Source organism: Pleurodeles waltl, chromosome 5 (assembly GCF_031143425.1).
Source record: "Pleurodeles waltl isolate 20211129_DDA chromosome 5, aPleWal1.hap1.20221129, whole genome shotgun sequence".
Lineage (NCBI taxonomy): Eukaryota > Metazoa > Chordata > Amphibia > Caudata > Salamandridae > Pleurodeles > Pleurodeles waltl.
This window is the reverse complement of record NC_090444.1, coordinates 471,380,466-471,408,356: the sequence shown is the minus strand read 5'-3', so window position 1 is coordinate 471,408,356 and position 27,891 is coordinate 471,380,466.

Here is a 27,891-nt window from a genome sequence, read left to right as displayed (position 1 = left end):
CTCGTCTCATATCTAGTCAGCCTCCCACCAGTCAAGTATTGGGTTTTCGTCCTTGTCAGTAAAATCCCAATAGAGTGAGAGACCCTTACAGTCAGGGGATATCCCATCACTACTCCTTCACACTGTGAAAGACTTTGACCAACTGCAGCAACTGCACGCAAAGAACCTGGTAAAGCTGCTGCAACTGGGTCTAAAGTAGCCAAAAAATATGCTACTGGGTGATGAGCACCTCCATGGACCTGTGTCAAGATAGACAATTAACATGCATCACTCTCAAATCTTGGACAATCCGAACCTTCCCACGAGGCTTCTTCAAACCTATTATTGATGAATTACATGGACTGCTCAACACTTCCTTCAGAACTCCCTGCTTCACAAAATCTGCAATTATCTGAGCCACGTTCATCAGAACATCTTGTGGCATGTGGTACTGTGGAAGTTGGGGAAAAACTACATTCGGTTTTATGGTAACTTTGAATGGATCCACCCCCTTGATCAGACCTCATTCTTTTCCTGTTAAATCCCACACGTTCTCTTGCACTCTTCCTTGTAAATCAGGATGGAGCTCTTTCACTGGAACATCTGGAAAAACTCAATCAAAGGGCACTCCTCATTTGTATTCTCACACTCTATTTCTGGGGCTTGATCTTCCTCATCATCACCATTTGTCTGAATCTCAATTCCATCATTTAAGTAAGTAATCAAACATTTTGTTTTACACAGGAAGTCTCTTCCCAGTAGGGATACTGGACTTGAATCGCAGACTACAAACTTATGCAGTCCCTGGAAATTGTCAATCTCAACTTGAACTGGGTTTGTAATCGGGTTTGTCAAATACTGATTTGCTACCCCCACAACCTGAACTGTTCTACCTGAAAGGGGCAAATTTGGAACCTCTGCACATCTCCCTGTACAGCGAGTAGCTCCCGTGTCCACTAAGAATGAAACTTTATGACCCATAACCTTTCCCCTCACATAGGGTCCTCTCTGATCTACTTCTAAGGAAGTCGCAAGCATACATGGCTCCTCATTTGAACTATCACTTGTCCATTCACCATTTATTCTATCCTCACTGTGTAACGGGAATTAGTGCTCTGTGTTACTACCTCTGTCTTGTCTCTGACCGGTGATCTGTTGAAAAAGCATCATCTGTTGCTGCTCCATTGGGGCTTCAGGTATCTGCATTTGCTGTCGAGGTACCATGGGAACCTGCTGCTGCATTGTCTGCAACTGTAACACTTGTGCACAGGGCATTTGCACCTGCTGCATGGGCTGAACATTCTGCAATTGATTCACATTATTCTGGACATTTGGACTAGGACCCCTTAGTCTCTGTCCTCTCACATTCTGGAATGAATTGACATCATTACTTTGCTGAACAACACCTTCTTGCACCATCATCGGACACTCCTGCTTCCAATGTCCCACAGCTCTGCAATTATGACATGGCAATAACTTCTTCATTCCCTGCACTTCATTCTGAACCACTACAGTATTAAAATATGGACCACGATTCATATTGTCTCCAGGACCTCTACCTCTCATCTGTGGCTGAAACATGACATTTCCCTGCTGCTACGGCATCTGCTGCACAAAATTTCCTTGTTTGAGCTGCTTTAATCTGCATCACATTCACTTGCCAGCAAATCAAATGACACTTAATCATCTGACCAATTTCAGGTTTCAATCCTTCCACAAATCTGAACACAAAATGTAACATGTCTTTCGGCTCAATTATTTCTGTACCGCTATATTGCTTGAATGCCTGCAACAATCTCTCATAGTACGCATGTATCAACTCTTTTGCCTCCTGCACTGTCCTGTCAATCCTCTGACAATCAATATTCTTGGACGAAATCCTTGTTTTCAGAAACTCAATCACCTTATAGTAATAATTCATTACCTCAGGAGACGGTGCACCTGCATTCTTGTCTCTCTCTGGTTCACTTGTTGGCCAGTCTACAGTCCTCTTTCACTCGACCCTTGAGTCAGCTGGAACCACTATTTCCAGTAATCTGTTCAAGCCCTCCCACAAACACTTCCCAAGTTTCACAAACCTGTCTGTCTGCTGATAACACTCTACTGGTTTTCTTCTCAATTTCGGATAATCATTCATAAATGATAGCATGTCACCTCTGCTCCACGGGACGTGAACAAAATTTCCCCCTGGAATCTCTCTCATTGGTAAAATCTTTACTGGATCTTTCTCCTGCTGCACATTCTCAGTCAGCTCCAAAGAGTCTCTTTTCTTTAGCCTTCTGCCTAATGCTCCCCATACATGAGCACTCTGCAGTAATTCTTTAAGGTGTGCCTTAATTCCGGCCAATCTCATGTGTTCAAAATCTTTTGCCTCGAAATCTAATCTGTAACTCCTCTTCAAATGCTTAGTTTTCTCAATTTCCATGCCATATTTTTCTGCCAAGTCTGCTAATCTCTGATGAACTCGGCTCACCTCTCTCGTAACCCTTGGGCACAAATATCTCAGTTCTGCCTCTGTGTAGGATTCTAACCTATTCACCCCCATTGTTCCCTCAATGAGTTCACCTTCTTCCATGCCTAGTCTGACACAATTCAAATTCTCCTCTCCTTTAGGGGCATTCTCTGGGGTATTCAAATTGTCTAACTATTCAGTTAATTGCTGAGCTGTCAATCCTTGTAACAAAATGTTACTCGCTTGAATTGGGAGCACCTGCTGTGCCACTGCATTCGGAGTCTGCAGTGTCAATAATTTCAAGTTCTAGCTTACATTGGATCCCGTCGCAGCATCTGGAAGTGCAACAAGTGGACTGAAATCTAACAATGATCTGGATACGTCAAGAGTCTGACCCACAGGAGAGACTACCTGAACTTGTTCATTAGGTCCTCCCCTCATTGAACTCGGGGCCATTGCTCCCTGTTCACTCACAGTAGGCTTCATTGTGCAAATAATGGTACAGCTGGACCAACAGTAATCGGTAGCGATATTGCTTCCGGGGCTGCTCTGGCACCTGCACTCTGTGGGAGAGTAACTCCCATACTCTGATTCATCACCTGTGTCCCTGTCATTGCAGGGACACAGGCAAATCGCAGCATTACCTGCAGCTGCACTTGGGGAAACAAAATCAGAGTCGGCTAAGTCTGGACCACCTGCTCCGTGGGCACCACTAAGTTCGAAGTTGTTTCTAAAATGGGCACGTCAGGATAAATTCTCTGTATCTGTGCCGGCTGCATCTATGTCTGCACTACAGGAGTAGTCTGCACAATAGAGCTACTTTGTGCCGCATTCTGTGTCAGGTTAGCATTAACCTTCACGTGACTCACTGTCCCAATTAACTGTGTCGGGGCTGTTGCATCAACACTAGTACTCAGACCACCCTCATGTACTGTATATGGTGGTGGTCAGTCCCTCAATATCTGTGTAACTAAATCTTCATTATCTGATTCCTTCTCAACTGTTGAAGACTTTCTAGCTCCCTTACTTTCGGATGGACTTCTATTAGGCTTCCTAGTTGCTTTCTTTCCTTCCTTCTCATCCTCCTGTGTAATAGCTGAAAACAACTTAACTCCCTGCAAGGTCTCTGATCTCCATCTCTTCTGCTCCCAATCCCATTTAGCCTCCGCTAATGTCTTTTCTGCCCTTCTCATCCTTCTCTCAAATTTCTGTTGCTGTCTAGCTACCAGCTCCCAAACTGCTAATGCCTCAAACTGTGCTGGTCTCGGAAGGGGTTTCAATACAGATTGATCCAGAATCCTCAAACTGAACGTCCCATTTTCAGGGAACGATAAGTTCCCTTTTTTCTCTGTTAACTTGCACCATTGCTTTAGCCAAAAACATGGTGCGACTCCTCCCTCTTCCATTATAATGTAAGCCAGTATATTTTTCTGGCGGTGTAGGCTCTCCTACACTCGCTGTAATATATGTATCTCCCCTTAGGGCACTTTTCAATGCTTTGAAAAACTTAGGGGGTCATTCTGACCCTGGCGGTGCTTCCTTGTGTATTTCGGGTCCGGCGGTTTCCCGCCGGATTACCCCCGGCTGGGAGAATCCTCCATGGCGGCGCTGCTTGCAGCGCCGCCATGGGGATTCCGACCCCCTTCCCGCCAGCCTGTTTCTGGCGGTTTTCACCGCCAGAACCAGGATGGCGGGAACGGGTGTTGTGGGGCATGGGCAGTGCAGGGGCCCCCTAACAGGGCCCCAGAAAGATTTTCAACTGCACCCGTCGCACCCCTGCAACTCCGTTGCCATTCGGAGCCGGCTTCATTGTTGCAGGGCCTTTCCCGCTGGGCCGGCGGGCGCTCCTTTGGCGGGCGCCTGCCGGCCCAGCGGGAAAGCCAGAATGGCCTCCGCAGTCTTTTGACCGCGGAGCGGCCAAGTGGTGGTTCCCGTTTGGCTGGCGGCTACCGCCTCCAGCCAAACTCGGAATCAGGCCCTTAATCTTTTCTACTTTTGTTTATTCCAAATCAAATCAGGAAATGACTTTTAATCCCAAGATTCCTTTCTCCCACGTTTCTCAGCCAATTGCCTCTTACGGACGGCTGCCAATCCGTGCGCGACCCTTCCCACTAACCAACCTATCCCAGGGCTGCTCCAATGACGTCACACTCACACTTGCTGCAGCTGACTAAGTCTTGCGGCTCGTCCTCCTAAACTTCAATTCACACAAAACTAATGCAAAATATTGCGAGCACTAACCAAAAACCAAAAAACAAATCTGCTGGTTTACTACATGAAGGTAACACAATCACGTCAGAAACCTTACGGATTTTCACTGATGGCTCTTTTCGTGCATGCAGCTATTCCTCTTACTCAGTCTCCCATATTCGCAAGCAAAATTCGACCCGCACATTTTACTCTCAACTGATCAATAGGTCTGTCCTGGTGCACATAGAACTCGCCAAATCTCAGCGTAAATATTCTCTTGTCCACTTTAACTCACACACTAACTTGTTGACCACACCCGATCAACCTACTAAACCATACAAATTACAACATATAACCAAGTGTCTCATACACTTTTCAATATACTCCGGAGTCTTAGTCCACGCAGGGTCTGTACATCAACAACTATGTGGACAATTTTTGAGCACAAATCACCACACACATGTGAAGTTCGATGACTTCCCTACTCTCACACTGTGGAATACACACACTCCTACCACAACTTCATATGGAGTACGCAAACTCCCTAAATCCCCCACATACGTCAGAATTCACCTGCGATTTGCATACGCTTTGCAAGCGCGACCTATTTCTCTCACTCTATCACTAGAATGCTGGGAACATACTCAACAACCATTAGCAGGATCCAGAATCTGGGAAAGTCATTTCTGGACTTAAGGGTACATCATTTTCTCTCCTATTATCATTTTTGAAAAACAAAACCCAAATCTCAGTAATACTGAACTCTCAAAAGGACCAGCTTCAAACTGCTACCCTAACTGGGGACACCTGTCCCTTAGTCTCTTGTCATAACTGTTAACACCTGTCACTCTGTACCGGACGTCTATGGCAAGCTCTTAAGGAGACTAACCATCAGTCTGCTACCTTAACTGTTAGCGTGTCAGATCTTAATAAGTAAAAGTTCAAGGGGACCAAATGGGTTGATGAACCTTTTAACTCGCAATTAAGAAGTTCTTACCACAACTCTAGTACATAACCAGTAATCAATACACAATAATTAATAATCATTAGCAATCAATATTCAAAGGAGTCAGTAATTGTCACACACCACGACCTTTCAGCCATGAATAACCACACCTTTAGTAAAAGTTTAGTAAGTTTATTTCCCTATATTAAGAATACTAAAGTCATGTAGATTAATCTCAAAATCAAATGAAACACGTATAAAAACAACACAGGCTGTCCAAAGCGGCGGAAGAAATGCAATCTAATCAAAGCTTGAACCACAACACATTCTAGAGCTACAGTACAAATCAATAGCAGGGTCAGTTGGGACAAAGTTATAACATACATGAAATTCAACAAAGTAAGTCGTCAGACATTTAGGCCCTCATTATGACATTGGCGGTAAATTCCACTTACCGCCATGCTGACTACCGCCAACATACCGCGGCCGCGGCTGATATCCGCTAACCATATTATGATACACACACACACCAATCTGTCGCTATTCAGACACACACACAAATCCGCCAGCCCAAAGGTCAGTGATAAAGTGGCGGTAGCAAAACCCACACTGTTACGCCAACAGAACAACATCCATCCCATAATGACCCACAAATCACCACGGCGGACATTCAATGGCGGTAAGCTATTGGCGTTACATACCGCCGCGCTCAAAAGACCACACACAAACAAAATAGCACCACATTGGACAATTCAAACTTCACACACCTGACACCCATACACACACCATACCCACACCACTATAAAACACACACCCACATTAGCCACAATCCTTTACGACTACAAACCATTGCCAACAGACTGACATCATGACTACAGACAAGACCAGACCCACACACCACCATCACCTATACACCACCCACGCACCTTACAACACACACCCCAACACATCACCCTACACACCCTCACCCACACCACTCACACTACACTCATGGCACCACAACAACACCACAGATTCTCTGAGGAGGAGGTAAGGGTCATGGTGGAGGAAATAATCCGGGTAGAGCCACAGCTATTTGGATCACAGGTGCAGCAGATATCCATTGCTAGGAAGATGGAGCTATGGCGGAGAATCGTGGACAGGGTCAACGCCGTGGGACGGCACCCCAGAACAAGGGATGATATTAGGAAGAGGTGGAGCGAACTACGGGGTAGGTACATTCCATTGCAGCAAGACACCAACTCGCTGTACAGAGGACTGGCGGTGGACCCCTACCTTCTCCCCCACAACTAACAACATAGAGGAGCAAGTCTTGGCAATCATGCATCCTGAGGGCCTGGCAGGAGTACCAGGAGGACTGGACTCTGGTAAGTCAACTCTATACTACTATTACCCCCCTACCTGCATGCCATCACATACCCTCACCCCACCCTACCCTCACTCCCATCACTCCACCACATCCCACACACCCCACCATCACATATCACTCATCCCAATGCCAAGCCCTGCATGCACTACCAATGCATGGACACCTATCACTACAGCATGCAAACTAGAGAGAATCAGCTAGCCCACCAAATAACAACTCACACAAGGCAAAGCTGACAGGGCAGTAACCACCATAGAGGGCAACCCACCCAAGATGTCACACACAGAAACAATAACACTGCATTTACATCCCCACAGGTATCCCAGCCAATGTCACCGGAGAAGAGGTGCCAACAACATCTAGTCCCCCCACAGAAGAGGCACACAGTGATGATAGCAGCTCTGCTTGCCTGAAGCTGGATGACCAACCTGGCCCATCAGGGACCTCTGGACAGTCGGGTACCCAGGCACAGTCTCACACCACCACAGAGCCTCCCCCTCAGGAAATACCACCACAGCACCCACCCAGCGGGCCCATACCTCTGTCCCCAGGACACGTCAATCAGCAGTGTGTCCACCACTGCAGGGACCCCAGGGCACACCACAATCCCAGGACAATCAGGGACCTGGGGTCAGTGGCAGTGGGCACACGGTTCAGGGGACAGAGGCACAGGACAACAGGGAAGCTGGGAGGACTGCTGTGCGATGGGTGGGGGACAGGCCCAGGGAACCGACCCTCCCGGAGGCATTCGCCGCAATCCTGGGAGCCTACCAACATTCCCAGGATACTCTGGGCCAGATTCTGGACAAGATGCAGGAGATCAGGCAGCTGCAGGAGGGACAGTACCTGGGGATTAGGAAGGACTTGAAGTCCATTAACACCACCCTGGTCTCCATTGGAGGGGTGCTGGCAGACATGGCCAACAGTATGAGGGAGGCAGTGTCACACCACCGGGCCCCTGACACTAGGCTGACTACTGAACAGCCCTCCACCTCCGCTGCTGCTAGTGGACAGGAGGCCCCACCACAGGACCAACAGGCCACCAGCACCCCTCCCCTGCAGAAGGTGAACCACCCTGCAAGTGTTTCCTGCGATCCAGGCAGAAGCCAGAGCTATTGCCAAGACCCCCATCAGGAAATAAGACTCTCCTGATTGTCACCCTTGTGCCCCACTCTGTCACCCTGTCCACCTTGAACAGCCATTGCTCCCCTTCCTATGCCCTCCTGGACACTGCACCTGTGGTACAAATAGACTGGACTCTACCCTGGACTTTCCTCCATCATCAACCCAGCCCATTGCACTACCCCTTCTTCTTCAGAGCACTGCAATAAACACACTTAGAAAAAATACAAGTATGGTGTATGTCAAATGTTTTAAAAATATATTCGTTTAACACGGTTCAAACATTGCAATTCAACTGTACAGTAATGTTTACATAAGAAAGACCTGTAGTTGGCTGCACTGAACACACCAGGAGCCATAGTGGGGCACCAACATCTGCAAAAAGAGATGCCAAAGGGTACAGTGAGTGGGCATAGAAGTAGGAATTCACAGCCTGCCAGTGACAATGTCACACATCAAACTGTAAATGAAATGTGAAATAACACTGTGTTACCTGTGTGTCATTGGAAGTATTGACAAATGACTGCACTTCTGTTGTCCTCATCCTCATCCTCTGCCTCCTCATCTTCACTGTCAAAAGGGTCCACTGCTGCCACACGGCCATCTCCAGCCTCCTCCTCCTGCAGAAAAGGCACATGGCTGCGCAAGGCAAGTTTGTGCAACATACAGCATGCCACGATTATCTGGCAGACCTTCTTGGGTGAGTAGCACAGGGATCCATCAGTTAGATGGAGGCAACGAAACCTGGCATTCAGGAGGCCGAATGTCCTTTCTATTATCCTTCTTTTTTGCCCATGTTCCTCATTGTAACGTTCCTCTGCCCTTGTCCTGGGATTCCTCACAGGGGTCAGTAGCCATCAGAGGTTGGGGTAACTAGAGTCACCTGCAGATATCAAGGGGCAACTGTTAGCCACACACTCACCATTAGGGCCCACAACATACCCATACACCAACATCCACTGGGTGGGAACCAAGGCTTACCTATTAGCCACACCCTGTGCCTCTGGAGTTGGGCCATCACATTTGGGATGCTGCTATTCCTCAGGATAAAGGCATCGTGCACAGACCCAGGATACTTTGCATTGACGTGGGAGGTGTACTAGTCTGCCAGGCACACCATCTGTACATTCATGGAGTGAAAACTCTTTTGATTTCTGAACACCTGTTCATTCTGCCACGGGGGGCAAATGCAATATGTGTTCCATCAATTGCCCAAATTATGCTGGGGATATGTCCCATTGCATAGAAGTCAGTTTTCACTGTGGCCAAATCCTCCACTTGGGGGAAAACGATGTAGCTGCACATGTGTTTAATCAGGGCATCCAACACTCTGGTCAGCACTATTGAGAACGTTGGCTGTGACATTCCTGCTGCCAAGCCCACTGTCACTTGGAAAGAACCAGTTGCCAAGAAATGGAGCACAGATAGCACTTGCACAAAAGGGGGCATCCCGGTGGGGTGACGGATGGCAGATATTAGGTCAGGCTCCAATTGGGCACCCAGCTCCATGATTGTGGTCCTGTCAAGTCTATAGGTGAGGATAATGTGCCTGTCCTCCATTGTTGCCAAGTCCACCTGGGGTCTGCACACGTAGGGGGGGAGATGTCTCCATCTCCTATTCATCTGCAGCGGTTGCAATCTATGTGGCAAAAGAGTGAGCAGCTGGTCATTATCTGTACATTGCATCCACTACAGTTCTATGCATATTGTGATTGTTATATTAATTAGGTGTGATAGGTCCAAAATGTGAATTTGTGTACTGTGACGCAGTTAGGATCCATGGCCTGCACACCCCTTGAAATGGCATCCGCCTATCCAGTATGGAGGGACAGGTGGAAGTGAGGTAATTCCGCTGACGTTGTGTGACGTTGCGGGAGGCGGTCGAGAACTGCTGTGCAACTCCTCATTGGTTGTCATTGGGCTCTATGGGGTACAGTGGCCAATGGTGATGTACGCCGGCAGTGACGGTATACACCGCCGCGGACGTGACCGCCATTTTCTATCTGTTAACTCACTTACTTCCTGACCTTCAACAGGAGAGGACCTACACTGCATGTGCTGCTGTGACCTGTGTCTAGAACCGACCATGGCTGTTGTGACTGGGAAAAGGGCCCCTGCCTTCACCTCGGCGGTGTTGGAGAGACTGGTGGATGGCTCCTACCCCAGTACTGACTGCTGTATGGACGTCCAGACCAACAGGTGAGTACACTGTGAGTACGATGCAGGGGCCATGAATGCATGGAGTGCTGTGTGCGAAGGCCTTGTGTGGGGTGGGGGGTTGGTGGATGGGCCATGGGCAGCGTGCAGCATGTATGCTGGGCCATGTCTGTGCTAATGGGGATAGGAAGGGGCATGGTGGCCCATAAGTGTGACCGCCAGGACGGTCGGACTAATACCTTTCCTTGTGTGTATTTCCCTGCAGGTCAGAGCCCATCAAAAGAAGGGTATATGGCGTGCCATCGCCAAGGACGTGCGGACCCTGGGGATCTACGGCAGGCGGAGCACCTACTGTCGGAAACGATTGGAGGTCCTGAGAAGCTGGGCACGGAAGACGGCGGAGGCCCAGCTGGGGATGGCCTCCCAACGAGTAAGGGGTGCCCATCGAACCCTGACCCCCCTGATGGCCCGCATACTGGCTAGATGGGCGTTTGGGGGCATCACAGCAGCAACAAGGGGGTGAGTACAGTGCCCTTCATTACAACTTACGCCTGGTGGGGTGGTATCCGGGTGGGGCGTGTGGGCCTTGTGGGTGTCCCTAGGCCAGGCCTGACATTGCAGAGTAGGTCCCATGTTGGGCAGGGCTCTGATGTGAAGGTCCTCCAACCAAGCTAGTAGGCATCCACTACTGAGCAGGGGTCTGTGGGTCTCAGGTATGCTCCAATTGGCGTTAGGTGTCCCTATCCATGGGCTGGTGACTAGCATTGTGACTGGTAGTGCATTGCCTAGTGCGTAGGGCTGTTCCCTGTGTGTGTGTGTGTTGTGTGCGCCATTAGTGGTGTTGGTGCCGCCATTGACCAATTGTATCCTTTGTCTCCCCCCCCCTTTTTGTTTTTGTCACCCTGTCCTTATGTGCATTAGCATCATCTGGCAGAGGAGCAGAGGCACCGGCGATGGTGGGAGCTGCATCCCACAAAACCCAGGAGGCAGAATCCACCAACAGTGAGGGCACCAATGGGACAGAGAGCGAGGGAGCACCACGGCGGAGACTGGAGGGAACAGTTCAGACACGGATACCTCCTCTGATGGAAGCTCCCTGGTGGTGGCAGACATCTCTGTGCCCACCCCATCTACAGGTACAGCCACCACCCACTGTACCAGCACCTCCCTCCCAGCAGCCCCTCGGCAAGTTGCCCGTGCCCGCTCACCCAGGAGGGTGGGCATCTCCTTCGCCCCAGGCACCTCAGGCCCTGCCCCAGTCAGCCCTGCTGCCCTGAGTGAGGAGGCTATTGACCTCCTACGATCCATCTCTGTTGGGCAGTCAACCATTGTGAATGCCATCCAGGGGCTGGCAACCCAAATGCAACAGACCAATGCATTTCTGGAGGGCATTCACACTGGCTTGGCAGCCCAACAGAGATCAATCCAGGCTCTGGCCTCCTCTCTGATGGCAGCCTTTGTCCCTGTTTCCCTCTCCCCCCTCCAACTTCCTTCACCCAATCCCATTCCCCTCAACGCCAACCTATCCCAAGCACACAGGCAGACGAGCAGGCACCCAGAACAACACACAAGAGTGGACATGGCAATCACAAGCACCACACTTCATCCCACAGGCACTCACACAAACACCATCCAGATGCAGACATACCAGCATCCACTGCCTCCACTGTGGCCCTCTCCTCCTCCTCGTCCACCTCCGTCCCAGTAGTGTCGCCACTCACACCTGCATGCACTACATCCTCATCCATTACCACCATCACCAGCACACCTATTAGTACACACCCCTCACTGGCAGTAACCTCCCCCACATCCACGCCCACGTCCCCTGTGTCTTCTCCCACTGTGTCTGTGCCCCCTCCTCCCAAAGTACACAAACGCAAGCACTCAGACACCCAACAGTAATCCATCTCACAACAGCATCCAGCCGGGGCACCTGCACCCAAACACAGCAGTGACACCTCCTACAACCACTCCCTCTTCCTCCACTCCCAAACCATCTCCCTCTTCCCACCCCAATGTCCCTAAGAAGCTTTTCCTCTCCTTCATTAACCTCTTCCCTACCCTCCGTCCCTCACATCAGGCCAGGGTGGTCAAAACCCAGGCAAGCACCTCAGCCACCCGGGCAAAGTAGTGTCCCTAGAAAGTCCAGGAGGGAAAGGATCCCAGCCACCAGCCAGCAAGAGAGAAAGGATGCCTGCCCCAAGTGCTTCAAGGAAGGGCAAGAAGCCAGCCCCAGCTGCAGGAAGGAAGGGCAAGGAGCCATCCCCAGCAGCTGGCAAAAGGGTCAAGGAGCCATCCCCAGCTGCTGGCAGGAAGGGCAAGGGGCCTGCACCAGCAGCCAGTAAGGACAAGGGGCCTGGTGCTTGGACTCAGTCAGAGCCCACACCACCATCCATGGTGGTGCAGCTGTCGGAGGCTGCAGGGGATGGTCTGGAGCCTTTCCCCACCACCACCAGCAGTGCCGCCACCAGCACCACCACCAGCAGCCCCAGTGGGCAGCCGTCCTAGGCTGCAGGGGATGGGCTGGAGCCTCCCCCCACCACCACCACCAGCAGCACCGCCACCAGCAGCCCCAGTGGGCAGCCGTCCAAGGCTGCAGGGGATGGGCTGGAGCCTCCCCCCACCGCCACCAGCAGCAACAGCAGCACAACCACTGCCACCACTGAACATCCGTCTCTGCCAGTGGACAGTGTGTAGTCCTGCATCCATGGGCTTTTGTGCGGCCTGGGGTCTGCAAATCCTGTGGGTATGACACCCAGCTGAGAGACTGCGACCTTGCACTCCCCAAGATCTGCATCACTGGGCACGATGCCCCCACCAGAACCAGTGGAGAAGCCATCTACTCACCCCATCCTCCCAAGGATGAAGCTCACTGGGCACAATGCCCCCTCCACAACCAGTGGAGAAGCCATCCACTTGAGAGACTGTGGCCTTGCACTCCCCAGGACCTAGCAAAGGGCATGTTGCCCCCTCCAGAGCCAGTGGGCAAGTCACCTATTGAGAGACTGTGGCCTTGCACTCCCCAGAACAGAGCAATGGACATGTTGCCCCCTCCACAGCCTGTGGGCAAGTCACCCACTTGAGAGACTGTGGCCTTGCACTCCCCAGGACAGAGCAATAGGCATGTTGCCCCCTCCAGTACCAGTGGCGTTCTACCATCTTCCGGCTGAGGTGCCCCCTGTTCCCCATCCCCCTGAGATGCCTGCCTATTTTCGACCTGATGCCCCTGCAGTATTCTCTCTGTGTTGTTGCAGGAGTGAGGTGGGCCCTTGGACTTTGTGATGTGGCCCTGTGGCCCACGAACATTGAATATGTATATACTTTTCTATTTGGATGCAGGTATTCCTACTATATTTATCTTATTACACTTACTTTAATCTATTAGTGTTGTCCTTGCATTATTCCTGAGGGGTACGGGGTCAATATGTTATGTTACTGCCTCTGCTTGTGTGTATGGTGTTGGGAGTGGGGGTGTTACGTGTTGCGTGTGTGTATCACTCTCTTTTTCCTCCCCACTCTCCTGTGTGCTTGGTGGCTGTACTCACCATGGTTGTCTTCGCTGTCATTGTTGTTCGTAGTGGAGCAGCACGTAGAAGAGCATGGGGAAGACATGCAGCTCGGGCTCCATGGCGGCGTGGTTCTTCCCAGAGTCTCCACAGGTGAGTTGTTTCCCTTCTGTGCAGTGTTTCCACCAGGCTTTTGATGCCATTGGTACTGCCCCGGAAACGGTGGCTGATTGGCATGTCTTAATACAGTGGGTGGAACATTGTCTTCCGCCTGACTGTAGGTGGTTACTGCCATGGTGCCTGTTGTTTCCACCCTGGCGGTCGGTGTGTTAAAGTGGCTGTGTGTCTGAGCTGTTTCTGCCATGGTCATAATTTGGCGGTAATTACTGCCGGCTTGTTGATGGTATTACCGCCACTTTATCACCGACCGCAGGGTTGTAATGAGGGCCTTAGGCCCTGTAATCGTCAGTCATTTGTGAGGGCCCTTAACTAACATCAGATTAACATCAGCATGTTGGGCTTTATGCAAAACAATTTAGCAACACAAATTTGGGAAAACATCTAGCCATGGATCTATTAAAACAGCGCAGTTGGTGCCTAGAAAGAAAAAGCATAAAGTGCATATTAGTCACGTTTCATCATATCTACCTATCCACGGTATGTGTCAGCAAAGCAGAATCAGTCTTCGTCCTCAGGTCATCAGTCTATCAGCAAAACATCAGGCTCTCAGTCATAGAGTATGAGCCCAATGTCAGTATGAATCTCGAATTTCTCCAAAGTCTCTTCTTCTCTCAAAGTCACTCTAGATCTGCTCTCAAGTCTGAGTAATTCTCCTCCATCACGTTGTTATATCAAAGTCACCTAAACTATCCCCTAATTCCCTATTCGTCAGTTAATTGTACGTTCATGCTTTACCCAATAATATTTCTATACCAAATCTATGAATTCTAATATTTCGCTCTTCACATGCAGTTCATTGGTCCACTTTATGATGTTCTCATCATCCGGCTCGTCCGGTAACAATATTGTTGCATCTTCAACTCCAGTCAGTGTCTTCATTGTTCTTGTCCTGGGAAAGTCAGTCTCACACATATTACACATAAGTTGTTACTCTAGCGGAAACATCATCTCCTTGCAGTTGGTTCTCACGAAAACTTCTGTTAAGCACATTTTAGCAAGACAATGGAAATTTCACAGTTTAATCCATTCTGTCAGCAATTTTTATTTACCTGCCAATGAATATAGCTTCTGCATGAGGCCTGGCAAAATAGGCCAAGACACTCGCTAAATTAGGGCCTACAATTTATAAAGCTAAGGCATACTTCATAACCCTTAATATGACATATTACTGTATTAATCTAGTACATATTCAATATTTATAAGTACTAATCATTAATTAGTACAATTCGTGAACAGTGGTGGCCATTTTTCCAAGTCACATTTTCAAATGCGTTCATTATTTTTCTACGTTATTCATTTTCTACATAAATTAATTATTCAGATTACATAAACACTAATTAATATCTCTAATTAAAACACCTGCTCTAGTAGTATTATGTGGTATGACTGGGGGGTCTTCCCATGTAATACTAGTGCATTACCTTGCCCAGGAAGTACTGGTGCAGAGGTGCTTTGGCTGTCCTTGGTGCTGACAGGTTGGCAGCTGTTGACTGATTTGCACCACTTAGCAAACAGGTACTTGGGAGGGGGGGCACACGCTCGACCCTTTGGATGTAGTGGTCTTTGGGGGCCCAGGACGAGGAATCAACAGCTAGAACTTCGCCACCACATCCGTGGGTTCCCAGTGCAGAGGTGACGTCTAGCTGTCAGTCACGGTAGCTGGTCATCCCATAAGTTCACTCTCTTCAGGATGCAGAACCACAGGAGAGGGGTCGTTGCTGACATTGGTCTCTATGCTGGGGGTCTGCTCTGAAGTGGGTGATTTCTGAGTGGCCAACGGTTTCTGGTTTGGTGACAAACAAGCCTTGGTAGGTGCAAAGGTGGCCCACTGGTACTTCGACGGCTGGGGGTTGTCTGGTTGGGAGTAGAGGCTTGAAACTTGGCAGAGACCTCACTCCTACTCTTTGGATGCTGGACACCGAGTTTCTTTAGGTTCACTCACACACAGCCTGTCGGATTACAGTTCTTTGACTTCAGCACAGCATTTACTCCTGTAGTTTACAAGGGACTCGTACCACCAGTTAGGGGAGTCTTTCTTGGCTTCTCGGTGCCCACTGGGGTCCCTCTGGCTGGGACCAATGAGCTTTCACCTCAGGCACACGTCGGTCACTCATTTACAGTGGTAGTCTCTGTAGGTCACTTCTGTGTCCTCTCTTCACGCTGCCGCAGGAGTCCAGGTCCTGTTGTCAGCGACAACTTCTCTTTTGTGCCTCTTCTTTACAAGTTAGAACTAACTTTCTGGTGCCAGGGGAACCCCTTAAAACTTGGTTGTAGGGGGCATTGAGGGTGAGTGGGACAGTGGCCAATGGGCTACTGGTCCCCACGGCTAGCCTGCCCTGTAGTGACCACTTCCTGTGGGAGTGGGTCACTTTCCTACCCAGAATCCACTAGATCTAAGGGTTGCCAAGATGGCAGAACCATTCCTTGATTGTACAGACCCACCAGCCCACCCTAAAGGTGTGGCTAGCCTTTTGGAGGTATATGCCTCCTGCATAGCTAATTTTCTCACCCGTTTGTGCTGGGCAGGGTGAGAAGGGCTTTGTCCTACACTGGGGGACAAGTACTCACACTTCAAGGGGGGGGGGTGAAGCCTTTGAGGCTCACCGCCTTAATTACCTTTTCTCACTTGACAGCCTGGGACGGAGGAGGTATGAGCTGCCTGCCCAGGCCCTTTGTCTCCATCCTGTGGAACCATCAGGAGGCCAGAGTCTTGTCTATGGTGGCACAGGCTCGAGAGAGAGATAGCCAAAACAGCAGAAAGCTTGGCAACTTGGTGGGTACCCTCTAAGGGTGCCACCTGGCACATGCTAATTAATCCTGAGCATCATGCTCAGGGTTAAAAAGCAAACTGTTTGATACCAAACATTGAGGGAATCGGATGGGCCATCACGGAGCTGGACATCTGGGAACTGTCCAGATTCCAGTCCCTGTTATCCTATGAACAATGGTTACTCGTGGTAGCATTACGTTTTAAATGCTATCATGGGGTCATATATGCTAAAGGATATATGTCTTCCCTCATAGTACAGTGCACCCTGCCTCCTGAGCTATAGGAAGCCTGCCTTAGCAGTGACTGACCTGTACTATGGGCAGTAGAGGGACTCTGCCTGCACCTCCTGTGGGCAGAGTCTCACTCGAGCAGCAGGCTGCTTGTGCAGGCTGAAATGGCAGCTCTGCAGTCTCACTTTTACTTAGGTCACACAGTGTGGCACAATCAGTGCTGCAGCCCTGGTGACCCCTTTACCACTCTTGCCCTGGGTACCACTGGTACCAATTACTAGGGACTTACGGAGTGGGGGAGTTCTTGCCAATTGGTTTATGCAATTCGACATACAGTTTAAGGGAAAGAGCATAAGTACTGAGGTCTGGTTAGCAGGCCTTAGTATCCTAACAGGACAAAAACAGCAGCATCACGCAGCAAAAAGTGGGGGTAACCATCCAAAAAGGGCACTTAACAACATTTTTGCAGATCCACAATATTGTAACCTTGTTTGGATCTGCTATGAATAACAATACCTATGAGGTAAGATCACTCTGACATTACGATTCCTACTTGTATAATAAGTTGGTAAGTACTTAACAATGTCGTTATTATCTTTGAAACGTTTAGGTGTCTACCTATTTGGTCTTGGGAAAGACTCTGTTAAAATTTGATGATTAGGGGTCGAATTGTCAGCGTACAGGTGATGACTTTAATGAACATTTGCTACAAGCGGAACTCACTGTGTGAATTGGGACCTGGACTCCCTAATATATATATTTTAAGTCAACCTTTTGTTTGCGTTATTAAACACTGTGCACTTTTGCTCACTATTTTGCACCATGAGCTAAACACTGCACCGTTCACAAGGAGCACCTACTGTTATTTTGTCAAAACTTGGCTGTGCACTATGTTACACCTAGCTAGCTCCATAGGTTGGACCAGACTAACGCCCTCATTACAACCCTGGCGGTCGGTGTTAAAGCAGCGGTAATACTGCCAACAGGCCGGCGTAACAAAAATGTAATCATGACCACGGCAGAAACCGCCAACACATACAGCCACTTTAACACTCTGACCGCCACGGCGGTAGCAACAAACACCGCAGCGGTAACTGCCAACAGTCATGCAGAAGACAATGTACGACCCACTGCATTACAACCTGCCCATCCACCAGCTTTTCCAGGGCGGTACCAACGCCATCAAAAGCACGGCGGAAACAGTACAGAAAAGGGAAACCACTCACCTCTTGACACTCAAGGAAGAACCACAACGCCATGGAGCCCGAGCTGCAGGTCCTCCCCATGCTGGTGTATATGCTCATATAACAGGAGCACCAATGCCGGTGACGACAACGACCACGGTGAGTACTGCACCTAGCACACAAGGGATGGGGGGAGGAAAAAGAGAGTGACACACACACGCAACACCCCCACCCCCACCCCCACCCACACCCCCAACACCATACACACAAACACATGCAACAACATTACATATACACCCCGTAACCTGGAATAACACAAGGACAAAAGGAATGGAGTCAAATGAGTGTAATTTTAGAAATACTTAGAAATACGTAGATAAATAAATGAACAGTATGTACAATATATACAATATATACAAGTTGAGGGACAATGTCCACACAAAAATTGTCCGTGGCCCACTGGGCCATAACACATAGGCCAAGCCCACACTTGACTCCTGCCTCAAAACTGAGAGAACACTGCAGGGGCATCAGGTCGAAAACACACAGGCACCTCAGGGGGACGGGGAAGGGGCGGACACCTCAGCAGGAAGGAAGAGACAACGCCACTGCTCCTGGAGGGGGCTACATGCCCTCTGCGATGTCCTGAGGAGTGCAAAGCCACAGTCTTTCAAGTGGGTGGTTTGCCCACTGCATGGTCCTGGGGAGTGCAAGGCCACAGTCTGTCAAGTGGGTGGCTCCTACACTGGTTCTGGAGGGGGCTTTGTGCCCAGTGTGCTTCATCCTGCCAAGGATAGGGTGAGTGGATGCCTTCTTCCACTGGATCTGGAGGGGGCCTTGTGCCCAGTGTGCTTCATCCTGCCAAGGATAGGGTGAGTGGATGCCTTTTTCCACTGGGTCTGGAGGGGGCCTTGTGCCCAGTGTGCTTCATCCTGAAAAGGATAGGGTGAGTGGATGCCTTCTTCCACTGGTTCTGGACGGGGCCTTGTGCCCAGTGATGCAGCACTTGGGGGGTGCCAGGTCACAGTCCCTCACCTGGGTGTCAGAGCTACGAGATTTGCAGAGGCCAGGATGCATGATACTCCATGGAGGCAGGACTACAGTCCATCCGCCGGTGGCTATGGCTGCACAGTGGTGGTAGTGCCGGTGCTGGTGGAGGTGCTGCCAGTGGTGGGGGGAGGCTCCAGCCCTTCCCCTGCTGCCTCGGACGGCTACCCACTGGGACTGCTGCTGCTGACAGTAGTGGTGCTTGCGGTGGTCCAGGTGGCGGTGCTTGCGGCGATGCAGGTGGAGGTGCTGGCTGTTGTGCTGGTAGCCACCAGGCCTTCACCTGCAGGCTCGGACGGCTGATGTGCCTTGGCTGGTGTTCTGTGCCCCTTCCTGCCCTTGGCAGATGGTGGTGTCACCTTGGGTCTGCCAGCTGGAGTCTTTGACGTGGTCTTGCTGGGTGATTGTGGCTCCTTCTCCTTGCTGGATGCTGTCCCCTTCTTGACCTTGCCAGGTGGCGGAATCATCTTGGCAGGAGTTTGTGGCACACTGGCTGGCCTGACAGGTGCCCCCTTAGAGCCTCTGACAGCTGCAGAAACCACAGCGGAAGTGGATTTGGTGGCTGAGGTGCTGGGCTGGGTTCTAGCCACCCTGGTCCGAAGTGAAGGACGAGGGGGGAAGGGTGGAGAACAGGTCAATGTTGGCTAGGAAAAGCTTCTTAGGGACATTGGGGTGGGAAGAGGGTGAAGGTTTGGGAGTGGAGGAAAAGAGAGTGGTTGTAGGAGGTGCAAGTCTGCTGTGTTTGGGCACAAGTGCACAAGCTGGATGATGTTGTGAGGTAGATGGCTGTTGGGTGGGTGTGTGCTTGCATTTGTGTACTTTGGGAGGAGGGGTCACAGACACAGTGGGAGAGGACACAGGGGACGTGTGCATGGATGTGGGGGTGATGACTGCCAGTGAGGGGTGTGTAGTGATAGGCGTGCTGGTAGTTGATGAGGATGTAGTGCATGCAGGTGTGACTGGAGACGCTACTGGGAGGGAGGTGGACGAGGAGGAGGAGGAGGACACAGTGGAGGCAGTGGATGTTGGTGTGTCTGAATGGGGATGGTGCTTGTGTGAGTTCCTGTGAGATGAAGTGTGGTGCTTGTGTTTGCCTGAACCACATCTGTGTTTTGATTTGGGTGAATGCTGGTCTGCAGGTGTGCTTGGGATAGGCTGGTGTTGAGGGGATTGGGACTGGGTAGAGGAATTTGGAGAGGGGAGGTTGGAGACAGGGACAATGTCTGCCATCAGTGCGAAGGCCAGAGCCTGAAATGCTCTCTGTTGGGCGGCCACGCCACAGTGAGTGCCCTCCAGGTATGCATTTGTTTGTTGCAAATGCCTCTCGACACCCTGGATGGCATTCAGTATGGTTGACTGCCCAACAGTGAGGGATCTCAGGAGGTCAATAGCCTCCTCACTGAGTGCAGCAGGGCTGACTGGGGCAGGGCCTGAGGTGCCTGGGGCGAAGGAGATGCCCAGCCTCCTGGGTGAGCGGGCACGGGAAACACGCTGAGGGGCTGCTGGGAGGGTGATGCTGGTACGGGGTGGCGGCTGTACCTGTTGTTGGGGTGGGCACAGAGGTGTCCGCTACCGCCAGGGAGCTTCCGTTGGAGGAGGAGTCACTGTCTGTAGTGTCCCCTCCGGCCTCTGTCATTGTGCTCCCCTCGCCCTCCGTCCCGCTGGTGCCCTCACCGTCGGTGGATTCGGCCTCCAGGCCCATGTGGGATGCAGGTCCCTCCATTGCCGGTGCCTCTGCTCTTCCGCCAGATGATGCTAATGCACACAAGGACAGGGTGACAAAACAAAAAGAGGGGGAGAGAAAGAGGATACACTTGGTCAATGCCAGCAACACCACTACCGTTGGCGTACACAACACACAGGGAGCAGCCCTGTGCACTAGGCCATGCACTACCAGTTACACAGCTAGTCACCAGCCCATGGGGTACAATGCCTATGCTATTAGCTGCACACCTGAAACCCACAAGACCCTGGCCTGTAATAGATGGCCACTAACACTATTGGGGTTGGAGTGCTTCAGAGCCTGTCCAACAAGGGACCTACACTTCCATGTTTGCACCTAGCCTAGGGGCACCCACAGCCCACATCCCCCACCCAGGTAAAACCTTAACGTGCACAAAGTCGGGAATCTGAATCTGTACTTACCCCCTTGTGGCTGGTGTGATGCCTTCAAGCACCCATCCAACTCCGGATAGGCCACCGCCAGGATGCAGAACATCAGGGGGGTCAGGCTAGGACAGGCACCCCTTCCTCGTTGGGAGGCCAGCCCCAGCTGGGCGTCCGCCGTCTTCCTTGCCCAGCGGCGCAGGTCCTCCCACCGTTTGCGGCAGTGGGTGCTCCACCTGTCAAAGACCCCCAGGGTCCGCACCTCCTTGGCGATGGCAATCCAAATGGCCTTTTTCTGATGGGCGCTGACCTGCAGGGAAAAGACAGCAGAAAAAGGATTAGTCATACCATCAAGACTGTCATACTCATGGCCCACCATATCCCTCCCATCTCCTTACGACATACATTGACCACCATACATGCAGCACTCTGCCCAGGACCCCTCAGCCCCCCCTACATGAGGCTGACACACACAGCACTCCATACATTCATGGCCCACGCATCATGCTCACAGTGTACTCACCTGTTTGTCTGTAGGACCATGGAGTAAAGTGTACTGGGGTAGGACCCCATCTACCAGTCTTTCCAACTCCTCCGAAGCGAACGCAGGGGCCCTTTCCCCAGACACTTGAGCCATTGGTCCTTCCAGACACAGGTCACAGCAGCACTTGCAGTGTAGGTCCTCTCCCATTGTGGGCAGGTAGCAAGTGAGTGAACAGATAGAAAATGGCAGTCACGTCTGCGGCGGTGCATACCGTCACCGCCAGCGTACATCACCATTGGCTCCTGGAACCCATAGGGCCCAATGTTAACCGCCGCCGACCGATACGGCACACAACACCAGTGGAATTACCTAATTTCTACTTGTCTCTCCACAGAGGTCAGGCAGCCTTCATTTCAGGGGGATACCACAGGCCATGGCACCTAACTGCGTCACAGCAGACATTGGCACATCAACTGACTCTCAAATTCACATACTGTTTCTGTAAAGGAAGAGATGCATCATTATTTCAATAGATGTGTGAATATGACCCTCTGCTCACCGTTTTTCTCCCTAGACTTCAACAGCTGACGATGAATATGAGATGGAGACATCCTCCCGTGTACAAACCCCTGGTGGACCTGGCAACAATAGAGGGCAGACACAATATCCTAACCTACAGACTTGATAGGGCCACAATCCAAGAATTGTGTGCCCAACTGGAGCCAGACCTGATTTCAGCTATCCGCCAGCCCACAGGTATCCCCCCTCTCGTGCAGGTCCTGTCAGTGCTCCATTTCCTGGCAAGTGATTCATTCCAAGTGACAGTGGCCATGGCATCAGGGATGTCACAGCCTATGTTCTCAAATGTGTTGACCAGAGTGTTGTCTGCCCTGCTGAAACACATGCGCAGCTACATCGTATTCCCTCAGGTGGAGGATTTGGCCACAGTGAAAGCTGACTTCTATACCCTGGGACATAGCCCCAACATCATTGGTGCCATTGATGTTACACATGTAGCATTTGTCTCCCCTCCCCCTGAGAAAGCGTTCAGGAATAGAAAATGCTATCACTCTCTGAATGTGCAGATGTTGTGTTTGGCGGATCAGTACATCTTCCATGTGAATGGCAAGTATCCTGGCTCTGTGCATGATGCCTTTATCTTGAGGAATAGCAGCATTCCATATGTGATGTCGCAACTCCAGAGGCATCAGGTGTGGCTAATAGGTGAGCCCATGGTCCCCACCCAGTTGATGTAGGTACATGGGTGTGTGGTTGTCCCTAAGGATGAGTGTATGTCTAACAGGTATCCCTCGATATTTGCAGGTGACTCTGGTTACCCCAACCTCTGATGGCTACTGGCCCCAGTGAGGAATGCCAGGACAAGGGCAGAGGAACGTTACAATGAGGCACATGGGCGAACAAGGAGGATAATTGAAAGAACCTTTGGCCTCCTGAAGGCCAGGTTCCGTGCCTCCATCTGACAGGTGGATCCCTGTACTACACACCCAAGAAGGTGTGCCAGATCATTGTTGCATGTTGCACAACCTGGCCTTGAGACGCCGGGTGCCTTTTCTGCAGGAAGATGAGCCTGGAGATGGTCTTGTGGCTGCGGTGGAGCCTGTTTACAGTGAGGAAGAGGACACAGAGGAAGAAGATGTGGACAACAGAAGCTCACTCATACAACAGTACTTCCAGTGACACACAGGTAAGACACTGTAACTTCCCTTTCCATTGCAGTTTTATGTTAGACATTGGACATGGCAGCCTGATTTCCCTATGTCTATGGCCACTTACCCTTTGGCCCTTTGGCATCTCTATTTGCAGATCTCTGTGGCCCACTCTGGCTCCTGGTGTGTTTACTGCTGCCCACTACAGGTCATACCAATGTATATATAACTGTACATATGATTTGAAATGTTTACAGCTTGTTGAACTAATACATATTTCAATCAATTGACAGACTCCATAGTTGTATTTGTTCCAAGAGTGTTTATTTAAGTGCTACGAGGTGGAGGGGCAATGTGCAATTGGCTGGGGTAATGGTGGAGGAATGTCCAGATGGAGTCCAGTCTCTTTGTATCACAGGTGCCTTGTCGAAGGGGGCATAGGAAGGGGAGCAATGGCAGTTCAAAGTCGACAGGGTGACATAGTGGGACACAAGGCTGACATTCAGGAGAGTCCTATTTCCTGGCAGGGTCTTGGCAATGTTGGCTGGCTTCTGCCTGGATTGCAGGGACCGTTTGCGGGGTGATTCTCCTTCTGCAGGGGGTGGGGTGCTGGTGGCCTGTTGGTCCTGTGGCGGGGCCTCCTGTCCACTAGCGCTGGCAGAGGTGGAGGGCTATTCTTTGGTTTGGCTAGTGTCAGGGGCCCATTGGTGTGCCACTGCCTCCCTCATGGTGTTAGCCATGTCAGCCAGCACCCCTGCAATGGTGACCAGGATGGTGTGGATGTGTTTGAGGTCCTCCCTGATCCCCAGGTACTGTCCCTCCTGCAGCTGCTGGGTCTCCTGCAACTTGGCCAGTATCTGGCCCAAGATCTCCTGGGAATGGTGGTATGCTCCCAGGATCCCTGCAAGTGCCTCGTAGAGAGTGGGTTCCCTGGCCCTGTCCTCCTCCTGTCGCACAGCAGTCCTCCCAACTTCCCTGTTGCCTGGTGCCTCTGTCCCTTGAACCGTGTGCCCACTGCCACTGACCCCAGGTCTCTGATTGGCTTGGGTTTGTGGGGTTGCCTGGTGTTTCTGTAGTGGTGGACACACTGCTGATTGACGTGTCCAGGGACAGAGGTATTGGCCAGCTGGGTGGGTGCTGTGGTGGTGTTTCCTGAGGGGGGAGACTCTTTGGTGGATTGGGACTGTGGCAGGGTAACCGACTGTCCAGAGGTCCCTGATGGGCCATGTTGGTCATCGTGATGCAGGCGTGCAGAGCTGCTGTCATCACTGTGGGCCTCTTCTGGGGGGGGGGACTGGATGTTGGTGACACCTCCTCTCTGGTGATGTTGAGTGGGGGTCCTGTGGGGATGTAAATGTGGTGTTATTGTATCTCCATGTGCCATCTTGTGCATGGGTGTTTCCCTGTATGGTTGTGATTGCCCTGTCAGCTTTGCCTTGTGTAAGTGGTGATTTTGTGGGCTAGGTGAGTCTCTCTAATGTGCATGCTTTAGTGATGGGTGTCCATGCAGGTCTGTGATGGGTGTCCATGCATTGGTGTGGCATGCAGGGTGTGGTTTCTGGGATGGGTGGGTTGTGATAGTGGGGTATATGTGAGGTGGTGGAGTGAGGGGGGTGAGGGTAGGGGTAAGAGTTTGTGATGGCATGGAGGTAGGGTGGGGGATATAGTAGTAAAGATTTGACTTACCAGAGTCCAGTCCTCCTGCTACTCCTGCAAGGCCCTCAGGATGCATGATTGCCAAGACGTCCTCCTCCCATGTTGTTGTGGGGGAGGAGGTGGGGGTCCACAGCCAGTCCTCTGTACAGCTACCTGCTGTCTTGCTACCACGGAATGCACCTTCCCCCGTAGGTCATTCCACCTCTTCCTGATGTCATCCCTTGTTCTGGGGTGCTGTCCCACGGCGTTGACCCTGTGCACAACTCTCCGCCATAGCTTCATCTTCCTTGCAAAGGACGTCTGCTGCACCTGTGATCCGAATAGCTACCCAGATGATTTCCTCCACCATGACCCTTAGCTCCTCCTCTAAAAACCTGGGGTGTCTTTGGGGTGCTATGGATGTGGTGTGAGTGGTATGTGTGAGGGGTACTGTGTTGGGGTGTGTGCTATGAGCTGCATGGATGGTGTATGGGTGATGGTGTTCTGTGGCTCAGATTGAGTGGGTGCTCCTGGCCTGTCTCTCTCAGTTAGCAATTTTTTTTTTCGTTGAAAGGGTTGTGGGTAATGTGGGTGTATGTTTTATAGTGGTTGGGTGTGGTGTGTGTATGTGTGTCAGGTGTGTGTAGCTTGAATTGTCCAAGGTGGTGTAGTTTTGTTAGTGTGTGGGTATTTTGAGCGCTGCAGTGTGTACCGCCAATGGTTTACCGTGGTTGAAAGACTGCTGCGGTGATTCGTGGGTCCTGATACTGTGGGCGTATTTCTGTTGGTGCAACGGTGTGGGTTTGGTACCACCAATTCATCACTGACCTTTGGTCTGGCAGACTTGTGTGTGTGTCTGTATAGTGTCGGATTTCTCTGTGTGGGTCATAATACCTGTAACGGTATACCGCCGCGTCACGGTATCTTGGCGGTCGTCAGCACAGCAGTAGGCGGCATTAACTGCCAAGGTTGTAATGAGGACCTAAGTCTGAATGCTGCCCCAAATGCAAGATGTTGATGGGAACCTATATACACATGTGGTTATGCCCAGAGGTGAGGGGACATTGGGAGGAAGGGGTAAAGGTGCTTGAGGAACTGGCTGATCTCTCGTTGAGGTTCACGATTCAACTTTGTTTATTGGGCCTGGTGAAACAGGGTAAACATCCTAAACAAGTAGAAAAAAATACTAGAACTTGGTCTGGCGGTGTCTAAGAAATGTATAGCTGCACTATGGATAACGGCTTGTCTACCAACACGCAAACAGTGGCTATGTGAATTTGGGAAGTAGATGCATGCCAAATGTGGGGTGAGACATATATTAACATCCACTGGCGTGGGACAGGGAGGCAGGATGGTGTGGGACTGGGCAGGGATTCAACTACAACAGGAAATGGGAGTGGAAGCAGAGACACAAACTGATGAGACTGCGGAAGGATGACTGTAGGTAATGTCCCTGATAATAAACTGTGATGGGCACGTATATCGATACAGCAAAGACTGTTACTAATCATTGCCTGTTTAAACTCAGGAAAGGTAAAACTATGTCTAGCGCCTTCTCAGTGGGAGAGGGAAAGGGGTGGTGGAGGGGTTTTGAAAAATGTTTTGATTGTTTGGCTGGAAACCAATAAAATAAATACTTTAAAAAACCAAAACTTGGTTGTGCAAAACTTGTCGGTAAAATATTGTCACTGGCTACATGGAATGTATACACCAAATTTTACACAGGCTTGTGCATCCTAAATATATGGGTATCCACATGTACGAAATTCAGGTTTTGCGACTCGCAAAACCTGATGTACAACAGTGTCAATGACATCCCAGTGGGGTCGCAAATGACCTACCTCATGAATATTCATGAGGTAGGTTGCAATTTGCGACCCTATTGGGAATGGCCGCCCTCACAGGGATGGTGGCCTGCTGGAGACAGCAGACCACCATGTCTGTGACTGCTTTTAAATAAAGCAGTTTTTTTTTTTTAAATGCAGTCCGTTTTCCTTAAAGGAAAACGAGATGCATTTCAAATACAAAAAATGAAAAGTTTTCTTTTCATTTTTTCATAACAGGCAGTGGTCCATAGGACCACTGCCTGTTATGAAAAAAATATTTTTGCTGCCATTCACAAAGGGGAAGGGGTCCCATGGGGACCCCTTCCCGTTTGCGTATGGGTTAGCACCAGTTTGCGGTAACAAAACAATCATACATGGGACTGCGACTCGCAATTAGGAAGGGAACACCTCTTCCTAATTGCAACTCGCAAACCCTTTTTGCGATTCAGTAAATAGATTACCGGATCGCAAAAATGGGTCTGTACTTCCCAAATAGCATTTTTCAAGTCGCAAGCGGTCCGATTCGCTGTTTGTGACTTGAAAAATGCTTCATACATCTGGCCCTGAAAATGCTGTTTTTTGTTTTCATTTAATCGCATCTCATTATTTTTGCCTAGGCAGCAAAAGCAGTCTACTTCCCCTGAGGGAACCATTATTCTTGTGAATAATTGGCATATTGACAAGTTTTGGTCACTTTGATATATCTAAAAAAGCATTTTGTCAAATGGAGTCAGCCTTAATGAGTTGGAAGCTATTTTTTCACAGTTTTTGAATAGTGAAAAAAAATCATAGTCTTTGCTTCATGCTCACTGAGAGGTGAAGAGGAATGATATCCTGCTGTTGAGCATCAAGCATTAGTTGTCTATTGGGTGATTTTACATTTCAATGTTTTCCTTTCGGCTTTGGGGAGTTCCATTTACAGTAAGGTTGGATCATCGTCCACTGTCCCAAATGTTTACTTGTGGAAGTGGAAAAAGTTTAACCTCCAGGATAAGAAGGTGAACTTAAGGTCTGGCTTAATAACATTTTTGTGTTGAATAA